Genomic DNA, 12,157 nt, shown 5'->3' with positions numbered 1-12,157 from the left:
CAAGAGTTAGTCAAAATGGCAGCATTCATGTAAAAAAAAAAAACTTAATTAAATTGCGTCATTCATAATCTTGAGTAGATGAAAATACTTAACATACTAATTCATTAATAAGAAACCCAAACTTTTTAAAATACAATCATCAAAGTAAGAAAAAAACTTAAAAAACATTCATCAATTAATGCCCTTGAGTTGATCTTCCGCCACCACCGCGAGATGTGCCACTACCACTAGAGGTACTTCCACCACGAAAGTTTCCTCCACCACGAGAGGTACTTCCACCGCGAGATGTAGTTTGACCACCATGCCGTAAGGGACACTTGCGCTTATCATGACCAACATAATTGCAAAATGAGCATTTTCGAGTGTATCTCCCCGGTGGAACATCCATTTCATTATGAATACGCGAATATGCATTCTTTCTGAATTTACGGATAAATGCTTTATTTGCAACCATTGAAAATGGATCCGGTGGCCAATAACTCTCACTACCAAGTGGGTAGAACCTTCCATCATACGTTCTTGCATAATTTTCAATTGTATATTCCTCAGTCATGTACGGGGAGGCGTTCTTTCCCATTGCGATATGTCACACCCTCATCTAGATAGGGCATGATGGGCACCCGACTCTCATCAGAGTCGAGCGAACCCTTAAACATTCGCTTTACCAAAACCTGTCATTTCAAAAACTTTTAAAACATGGAACTTTTCCAAATAGAGATCACTGCCTTTATACAAATTATGAAAACTTTCAATCAATTACGAACTTTAAACCAACTGAAATCATCTGAGAATACATACTCTTTTAACATCTACAAATGATTCGCACTTCTCGACGCCCTATCCACAGGACACTGTTTGCAAAGTCTCTAACATATACAAATACCATGACATAAATACTTGACCCGGCAACACTCCGAACCGAGATGGAGCTCGCCAATCCCGCTGGAACACCTTTAGCAAAGTCTTCTACTCATCTGGGCGTACCTGCGAGGCATGAAGAAAGGGGGTCAATACGGAATATGTACTGAGTATGTAAAGCATCACTGAGTCATAATCATATCTTAATTTAGGATAGAAGAAATCACAATCAAACTCAATACCTGCAGCCTTCGCTGGAAGAAGCGTAAATGTATACACGAGGTCTCAAAACAGTCCTTAAGTAAATAATGCAAGCGAACACACATTCTTTTAAGTAAATGATGCAATCTAACACACTTGCTACTTCCGACATGCTAAACAAAATAGTCCCTTCGGACGGCCGCTTCCGGCATAGTAATGATGGCCCCTTCAGGCATGCCGCTTCCGGCATAATAATGATAATGGCCCCTTCGGGCAGCCGCTTCCGGCATAATAATGATAATGGTGATGTCGTGCATGTATGTAGATATGCAAATGCGTGAAAATCTTTGAATGATCCATAACATAAACTGAGGCCATATGTTATACAGCACGCTCAGACATAAGCTGAGGCCATCGCACACTCAGTGATCAGCTGAGGCCATAGCACACTCAGACTTAAGCCGAGGCCATATGTTATATAACACGCTCAGTCGAGTCATGAAATCATCCAATAGCTTAGGCTCGAAAATCTCGCACCCCCTTCGGAGTGGTTTGGAAAGTCTAAATAATAAAATCTCGCACCCCCTTCGGAGTGGTTTTGAAAATCAACTTTATGTTTCCTTTAGTACAAAACTAATTTTTCCAAGATCATTAGTAAAATCACGAACACGTTTCAAGTTAATCCGAGTTAGCATAAGAAAGTTAACAACCATATGCACGAGCAGAGTAGTGAGAACTAAATGCACGTAAATCAACCTTTAAGACTCAATGGATAAGTATACTTACCGACGTCTGAAGACTAAAAAACAAGCTTCGGGTCAATCCGACTTAGTATAAGAAAGTTATGAGCGTTTGAAGTACAGAACCTCCTACGAACGTATCAGAAGCTACTTTTGGAAAATTAAAGCAACAATCATCCCAAGTACCTTTCAAATATCATTATGGACATCATTCATTATAGGACCTCTACGAGCATTTCCAAAACAATCCAAGTAAGCACATGAAAGCCATGAACGTTCTTCATTATAGGAACCTCTACAACCATTCTCAAGCAATCCGAAACCGTCTACGAACGTTAGGGACATTATTACTTACAAAACTCTTTAGACTTTTCTTGTTATTCAATCATACAATAAGCTCGGCTATACTAAGTATACTTGCATCAAGAAGTGAATAAGAATCATTAACATACTCGGAATCAAGAATAGAGTTACCCCAAGATAAGTATCATAACTTACTCAGCTCTAGGACATGCCAAAAGAAAGAAAAGGTAAGCTTTACATACCTATCCCACGTCCAATTAGCTACGCTTATTCGTCCAAACTTGCTAGTCTACATTCAAGAGAATTGACATAATCATTAGACTCATCGACATATGCTTGTCTTAGTCCTTCAAATGAATTCATTTATATTCTGCCGAAATTTCGGCAACATTTCCCCTGTAAATACACCATCCCCGAGAATCTAACTCGGCCAATTTATCAAAAACAATCCGAGAATTCAACTCGGCCAAATTATCAACAACAATACCAACAATCATGTTTCCAACTTCAACAATTAATTCAAATGCATTCTAACACTAACAATCCTTTTTACACAATTCGACGGCATTTCATTTATATTCAATTCAACCATACATAGTCAAGCTAACACCAATGATTTCACATTCAAGCATAAGGAATCATACTAATATCACATTAGCTTCTACAACAACCCACAACCAATTACACTTCATTTCAAGCCATCAAACCTTCATTTTCATCATGGAATTCCACAACAACAACAACCAAAATACTAAATAAAATCAATTCATCACATCTTACCAAGGAGACCCCTATTCGGCCACACCCCACACATACATAATTCATGAATTTCATTCATTTCTTCATACTACAACATACACAACCATCCATAACATATAAAAGAAAATTAAATCTTACCTTTTTCCACTTACTTCTCACTTGGCTAGGGTGATGAACTTGCAACCAAAAGTGGTCTACTTGCTCCAACAATTATACCACGTTAAAGAGGACCTTTAAATTAGTAGGAATACTAGAAGAAAATATTTTTTTGGATCAAAATTGAAGGCTTCCAAATTCCCTCTCTTGGTCGAATGGCCCTCTTATTTTTGGTTTTCTCCAAGTTTCTTGATTCTTCTAAGGATGAAGATGAAAAATGATAATGGGTCATCTTTTAATACTTATTTTAATCCTCCATATGGGCCTTGGCCCATATCCCTTTGGATGGCCACACTTGGCCCTTTTATTTCCAAGCCCATTTTTTTTTTGTCTTATAATTCATGAAAATCCATTTTCCAAATTTCAAATTTGCCCTTAGCCTTCCTTCATATTTCTATGAGTCATCTTGCGAATTTTCCTTTTTACCCCTAGCCATTCGTAATATTTCCACTTCAAAAATTTCATTAACAACTTGTGTGTTAAACAAGGTCAAAAATATAGCCTTGCCCTTAACTTCCCACAATTATCTTGAATTATCTGAATACGCAAAATACGGGATATAACACGATAAAACACTTGAAAGCATGAGAACATGGCATGTGATATGATTGCCACTTGCAACATGTGCATGTTCTTGGAATCTCGCAAATTGTGTGGACGTTACCTCCTTTACCTTGGAGCACACTTGTTATGAGTTCAAATATGCGCTCTGCAGACTTGTACTCCATCCGGTCATGTTTCTGAGCCTTATATTTATGGTACTCGAACAGTTTTGACGATTTTGGCATCCATCTTAGACCTGCTGTTGCATATGCTTTGGACTCTTTTGATCTACTGACGAACCGCTTCACAACCTGCTTAAATGTCATTCTCACCATTGCGGTGATGGGTAGTCCCCGTGCAGATTTCAACAAGCTATTGAATGACTCAGAGCTGTTTGTTGTCAGCATACCCTATCGCCTACCTTCATCCTGGTGTAATGTTCATTTGTCTTTATCAATTGCATTTAACCAGTGGAAGGCTTCCTCATTCGCCCGCCTAATAATGTCCATCTGCAGGTTAAACTTCTTCTCCTGATGCTCTATTGCAGCCGCCCACATCCAATTGCAAAGTGCTAGGATTCGATATGCCTTCTGGAATTTTTCCTTCAAATGCCTTAAACAATAACGATGGTAGGCAAAGGGTGGTTGCCACCCCTGCAAATTGAACATATTGTGCAATATGCCAGCATGTCTGTCTGACATCACACATATTCCCATGCGATCCTTAATAACATGTTTCCTGAAGTAGTCCAAAAACATACCCCACATACTAATGCTCTCATTAGCTGCAATTGCAAAAGCTAGAGGGAATATAGTTCTATTTGCATCCATTACAACTACTATTAGAAGTTTTATGTCATACTTCCCGTACACATGTGTTCCATCTATTGATATTACAGACCGACAGTGAGCAAAACCATCAATGCATGGTTTGAAGGCCCAAAACACAAAATCAAAAATATTACTGGGCACACCAGGCTTCGATTTGAGCTTCCATTCAACAACAGTACCATGATTGAAGTGTTGTAGAGCTGCCATATATCTCGACAACGTCTTGAAAGAGCCTTCCCAATTGCCGAAGACTATCTCATGTGCACGCCTACGCCCAAGATACGCCTTCCTCCTAGTAACAGTTTTGCTATATACTTTCAGGACTACTCTAATACAATCTTTAATAGGGAACCTGGAAAAGTTGAAATATCAGCATATAACAACGAGGAACATTATATTAACACCAAAAATAAAATAAACTTAGTCGAAGGGGATACCTTGGGTTTTCTCTAATGTCGCCAACTAATACACGCGCAATCAAATTAGTATCTAGATTACAATGATCATCTGCGAGGTCACCCATATCACAAGTGTGCTTTGTGTAGAACTTTGAAATAGCCCACATCTTTTCAGCAGTTTCCTTACCACGGAGCATCCATTCGCAGCCTTGATATTTTTGATTGCAGACCAATCGCCAAAGTTTTCGTGTGGAATCGTCAACTTTAAACTCCCTCATCCCCTGGATGCAATAAATCTAAACAGCCCTTTGCAATGATTTTTTTCGAGCTGAAAATCATCCCTTTTTCAATATGAGCCTTTTGTTTTAAAGATTCACTGGCTCTTTCAACAAACTTCGCCGAATATGATCATCATCCCTAGTAAAGACACAGGCATCTGGGCGATCTTGAAGATGATCAAGATAGGGGATCTCATCGGAATGCCACTGAATCGGGGTCGACTCTTGCTGTTCAAATTGGCTTTGCAGCTGAATCGGAGTCGACTCTTGCTGTTCAAATGGTTGCTGTGAATTCAGTTCCTCCTTGTGTGCCGGACTGTTCATCATGTCTTGCAACAGTTCTACTTGATGTTGAGGATTAGTTCCAACCTCAATCTCATCATCACTTTCCTCCGCATTAGGTATTTCCTCACTATCGCTGGATGATATCACTATATAATTCGGATAATCCGGACCATCCATAGCAGGCCTTTGCCTATAATTTGGTGCAACCACCACATTCTCCCTACATAAGAAATAAGGGTATTTTAACTACCACACATCAAATAACACTATTTATGTTAAAAAAATAGACGTACCGATAGTAATCAACTGCACCGAAACTTGAGGAAGGACCATCGCTTTGAGTTGTTGGATAGGCTGAGGATGTTCCAACCTGATTCATCCATCCCGATTGAGGAGATCGTCCAATATGATGATCCATATCAGGTGTATATGTTATATCCCGTATTTTTGTACGTTGGATTATTCGTAAGGTAATCGACATAAGTCCAAGGACAAGATTATTTTTGAGATATGAGACAAGGACTTTTTTTTATCCCGATTTTAATAATACACGGTTTGCTTATTAATTACTATTGGTGGAGATATTTGTTACATCCCGTGTTTTCATGCATTGGAAAGTGTGTAAGTTAAACGATATTTGTAATGGGAACGAGGTTATCCCCCAAGCTTGATGGGTTGAGTGATAGTACATATATATCATAATGATTAGAAGTTAAACAAATCGAAGAAAATAAGTTTCGTCGAGGTTCAAAATATATTTGAATGAAATACGTCCAAGCTATAATACCCCGTATTTTTGGACTAGGAAATTGGACCGTCCAACATGAGCAAATTCACTCGAGCCCGAAGGATTTGGTCATATTAAAGCATGAAAATCAATAACTCGGTATCTACAAGGAGTGAAGTCCCGAAATGATTTAAGACGAAAAAGTGTGAAGACGATGATTGAGAATAATATTTTATGTGTGGCAAATGAGGCTATGGACTAGTGTTATATCACATGGTCATGGCAATGGGTATATGGAGTATGTTAAAGGTGATCAATATTTAAGTAAATTGAGATCTAGAAATTAATTATGTGTATAATTGGTTAAATGGAGATTTTAGTGGAAGACGGGAGTTAAATAAAACTTACTGGATAAGTTATTATATGAATAAATTGTGTAATAGTTAGCATACCAGGTGTCACGTAGTGGAAGCAAGCCTAGTGACTAATCTATCTCTATTAAATTAAGTTCCAAGGGAGGAACATGGCAAGGACACGCATAAATGGGAATAGAAAAACCTCTATCCTTGTATTACTTTACTTAATAATTAATTGTAAGAATAGATATGGCAACATATCTTAGTAACAAGAAACGTGAAGTGGAGGTTATTAACAGCAACTTGAGCTCCAAATCCTAGGGTGGCAATGCAGGAATCTTCTCATTTTAGATAGAAATGTTTTTCGTTTGAAACCTTTCCCAAATTAGGAAAAACGTACTAGCACTTTCGTTTTCAAGATGATGCATCAATATTTTCCTTCAACAAATTAGTAGTAACGTCTTCCTCCCAAGAATTGAGCAGCAACGTTATTCATTGTGCAGCAACGTTATTCATTGTGCAGCAACGTTTCACACTTATTTTATGAAAGCAAGTATAGTTCTTGTTCAAATATCTAACAGGAGCAAGATTGTTCTTGGCAAGTTCAAGTGAAAATGGTGGTTGAAGATTCGTCAATTAAGGTATGCTTTATCCCCGTATCTTGTTAATTAAGTTGTTTACGAAAGAATTCCTTAGTTTAAGTGGCGGAAATGGTGCTACGAAATTATTAACTAGTTTGTTGATATGATTGCCTTGTGAGCTATTTTGATGAGATTTTTGGGGGAAATTCTCATGTGGTTATGTTTCTATTTGATGTTGTTGCTGTTTTTGCGGATGTTGTACATATTATGGACCCTTTTGGAATTGGATTCGAGTAAGGGTTATAGAGGAAATGCTGCCCGAATTTTGTTAAGTTCCATTCGTATGCAAATCAGATTGTAAATGGTGTAAGTGGTCTAATCGTGATGTTACCATCTTAATTATAGATTTACGAGCTCGAGAAGTAGACGTTGGACGATTAGATAGATTCCCATGTATGTAAAGCCTATCCCTTCTTTCTTTTGGCATGTCCTAGATGTAAGTAAGATATGATATGAGTCTTGGGGTAATTCTACTCACTAGTTCCAAGCATGACTCATGATTTTTATTCGTTTCTTGATGTTAGAACTTTCAAGGTAGTCGAACTATTGCCTCGAGTCTATTATATGATTGACTAATATATGATGTATAAAAGTTCCTATTCTTAAAGAGTTCCATAATTAGAGGTGTCCTCGACTTTCATAAGCTATCTCATGTTAATTTGATACATGTATAAGATCCCTGAGACGTTCATTGTTATAGCTCGTAATGACATTTAGAAAGAACTTAATATGGTTATTATCCTGATACTTGAAAGCTGATTAGTCTACTTATCTATTGAGTCTCAAAAGATGATTTGTATGTATATGGTTACTCACTACTCTGCTCGTGCTTACTGTTACATCCTTCACTGAGTCCCGGGCCAGGACATGTTTTTGTGCGCAGATCCATTGCATTATTCACCGAGTCCCTCACTAGAGGGCCGGGACACGTTATATATATGTATATGATGATATGATGACATGATGATATGATGATATGGGGATGGCGGCCAGGATGGCACATGATGATCTTATTCACCGAGTCCCTCACTAGAGGGCCGGGACACGTTATATATATACATGATGATGATATGATTTTATTTACCGAGTCCCTCACTAGAGGGCCGGGACACGTTATACATATGCTTATGAACAGGATGATTCTCTAATGGTGACATTAAGTTTCATAACGAGTTAAGTCTGATATTGACACCATGATTTATGATTCAAAGTTAAGCCTTGTGGTTTTCTGGTTATTGTACTGGTTTTCCGTACTCCTCACTTCAGTATGATCCTGTGGTTTTCTGGTTATTGTACTAGTTTTCCGTACTCCTCACTTCAGTATGATCCTGTTTATTGTATTTATGCTTTACATGCTCAGTACATATTCCGTATTGACCCCCTTTCTTCGGGGGGCTGCGTTCATGCCCGCAGGTATAGATGCTCACGTTAGTAACCCGCCAGCTTAGGAGTCCTATTCAGCTATCTTGGAGATCTCCCTTGTTCCGGAGCCTAGATTTTGGTACAGAATCTCTTGTGGTGTATATGTATTTTATCCAGGGGTACGGCGGGGCCCTGTCCCGTCATATGATACTGTAGTTACTCTTAGAGGTCTGTAGACATATGTGTGGGTTGTGTATCGATGTTGTTCAGTTGTGTCTATATGGCTTATGTTTTGGGATGTTCCCATTCGTAGTGGCAGCCTTGTCGGCTTGCGTAGATATATATGTATATGTTTTGAGAAGTAATGTGTTATGAAAGCCTTGTCGGCTCGTTTATGGCGGGGATGTTCCCTTATATATTATGAAATCCTTGTCGGCTTATGTACTATAATGTCTGTTGAAAGTTGTACCTCCCCAAGAGACAGGTTGTTGGGATACGTCTAGATAATGCGACAGTTTTGAGACGACGTCTTGCCTTGGTATTGATAAGTCTGTATTATGCTAGTTGTGGATGATTATAGTTAACAGGTACATACGAGTGTCTAGCTCGGGCACTAGTCACGACCTACGGGGTTGGGTCGTGACAGTATAACCCCTAAATAATATAATCGACATCATTAGTAGCATTGAAGTGCCACTTATTGTAAAAAATGAATATTTACCACTGCCCGTCAAATTGCTGACTTAAACTATCCAGAGACATTCGGCCAGTCAAAATGCTTTCATAGGTACTCATGTCAGGGTAATTGTATTGCTAAGTAGGTTCCGCTTGAGTGACTTCGGCCTGAATTATAGACGGAGCTTCCCGACGAGGTCTATTTCGGGCTTCCCGAGGAGCCCTAGCCATGAATTCAAGTCGATTAATAGGCACCTTCTCTATATACATTTCAAGGACGTTTAAAGTTATGCATTGCCTATAATCATAAGGCGCCTTCAAATAATCAGTCAAAGAATCATCGTCTTGAATTTACCACTGTCCATAACTAGTTACACCTTGCGGCGTAAATAACATTGGATATTTTCCAATTATATTTAGATCAAAATCACTTATACTAACTTGTAGTCTATTATACAAGGCTTGGAGTAGTTTTGAGAATTTTAAGTCAAGTGGAAACTTAACATGGTATTTTGGGGAAGAATCATAGCGCAAATTATTTTGCTCGAATATAATTTGTCCGTCCCAGAATAAATAAACTCTAATTCTTGGAACATCTGCCATATTTTGAATAATTTAGGAGGAATACAAGGCTTGGAGGCATTGACATAGCACTTTTTTTTGGGCGTTTAAGCCCTACTGCCGCTAACTTGTGCTCCAGTGCTGCAGCCTCCCTAACACGCCAATCCTACTCCTCTCTCATTTTATTATTGTATTCTCGATTGAATCTGTCGTTAGGGTTATTTGAGTAATGAAAATCATCATCATCTAGTTCCCAGGTCTTACTCATTGCTTCAAATATGTTTGTTGGAGTGAACGATATAACACGACTAATATCTCTAAATTGGTCAAAAAATGACATAGTAACTCAATTTTGTGTTGGAATGTTGTGTGGTTGGTAACAACTATTCGTCAAATTACGTTATATAAGTTTGATTCGAATCATGACGTTTTTCTGTTTGACAGTTGAGGTGATAATATACAGCAGCAGTATAGCGCAGTAAAATACTGCATTATGCCAGTATAACGCATTAAATTACTGCGTTATACTTCATAACACGGTATTTTACTGTGTTGTGACAGAATAACGCAGTAATTTATTGCACTATTCTGCTGGGACCTGATATAACGCAGTTATTTCATGCGTTATGCAACACTCCGTATTTAATTTGATTTGACGTAACACTGCAAGACACTGTAATTGCATGCATGCGTTGGTTTTATATTCAATCTTCAAATCCTATTAATACCGAGTTCGTATAAGGCAAAAAAAATAAAAAAATTCTAAGTTTTATCTAGTTTTTGCATTTTGTATTCCTCCTAAATTATTCAAAATATGGCAGATGTTCCAAGAATTAGAGTTTCTTTATTCTGGGACGGACAAATTATATTCGAGCAAAATAATTTGCGCTATGATTCTTCCCCAAAATACCATGTTAAGTTTCCACTTGACTTAAAATTCTCAAAACTGCTCCAAGCCTTGTATAATAGACTACAAGTTAGTAGAAGTGATTTTAATCTAAATATAATTGGAAAATATCCAATGTCATTTACGCCGCAAGGTGTAACTAGTTATGGACAGTGGTAAATTCAAGACGATGATTCTTTGACTGATTATTTGAAGGCGCCTTATGATTATAGGCAATGCATAACTTTAAACGTCCTTGAAATGTATATAGAGAAGGTGCCCATTAATCGACTTGAATTCATGGCTAGGGCTCCTCGGGAAGCCCGAAATAGACCTCGTCGGGAAGCCCCGTCTATAATTCAGGCCGAAGTCACTCAACCGAAACCTACTTATCAATACAATTACCCTGACATGAGTACCTATGAAAGCATTTTGACTAGCCGAATGTCTCTGGATAGTTTAAGTCAGCAATTTGATGGGCAGTGGTAAATATTCATTTTTTACAATAAGTGGCACTTGAATGCTACTAATGATGTCAATTATATTATTTAGGGGTTATACACCTGATATAGATCATCATATCAGACGATCTCCTCAATCGGGATGGATGAATCAGGTTGGAACATCCTCAGCCTATCCAACAACTCAAAGCGATGGTCCTTCCTCAAGTTTCGGTGCAGTTGATTACTATCGGTACGTCTATTTTTTTAACATCAATAGTGTTATTTGATGTGTAGTAGTTAAAATACCCTAATTTCTTATGTAGGCAGAATGTGGTGGTTGCACCAAATTATAGGTAAAGGCCTGCTATGAATGGTCCGGATTATCCGAATTATATAGTGATATCATCCAGCGATAGTGAGAAAATACCTAATGCGGAGGAAAGTGATGATGAGATTGAGGTTGGAACTAATCCTCAACATCAAGTAGAACTGTTGCAAGACATGATGAACAGTCCGGCACACCAGGAGGAACTGAATTCACAGCAACCATTTGAACAGCAAGAGTCGACTCCGATTCAGCTGCAAAGCCAATTTTAACAGCAAGAGTCGACCCCGATTCAGTGGCATTCCGATGAGATCCCCTATGTTGATCATCTTCAAGATCGCCCAGATGCCTTTGTCTTTACTAGGGATGATGATCATATTCGGCGAAGTAAAGAAACTTAACATGGTACTTTGGGGAAGAATCATAGCGCAAATTATTTTGCTCGAATATAATTTGTCCGTCCCAGAATAAAGAAACTCTAATTCTTGGAACATCTGCCATATTTTGAATAATTTAGGAGGAATAATTTAGGAACATCTTGTTATGTCCCGTGTTTTCGCATAATTGGAAATCGAGAAATAATTAAGACTTGTGTGTTATGAGGAAATATTTTGATTCTAGTTGATATGACGATGTTGGTTATGAAATCATTGGTGCTAAAACATTGGGGAAGGCCGAGGGTAAATTTGGAATTTCGGAAATTAGTTTCGGGAATTACAAAACGGGATTTTTAACGAATTGGGCCAAGAAAAATTGGAACAAAAAATTTGAGCCCAAGTGTCAAAGGGTAGCCGGCCAAGGCTTGGCCCAAGATCCATTTTAAGTGGTCA

Source organism: Lycium barbarum, chromosome 2, assembly GCF_019175385.1.
Source record: "Lycium barbarum isolate Lr01 chromosome 2, ASM1917538v2, whole genome shotgun sequence".
Lineage (NCBI taxonomy): Eukaryota > Viridiplantae > Streptophyta > Magnoliopsida > Solanales > Solanaceae > Lycium > Lycium barbarum.
Note: the sequence above shows the minus strand (reverse complement) of the source record.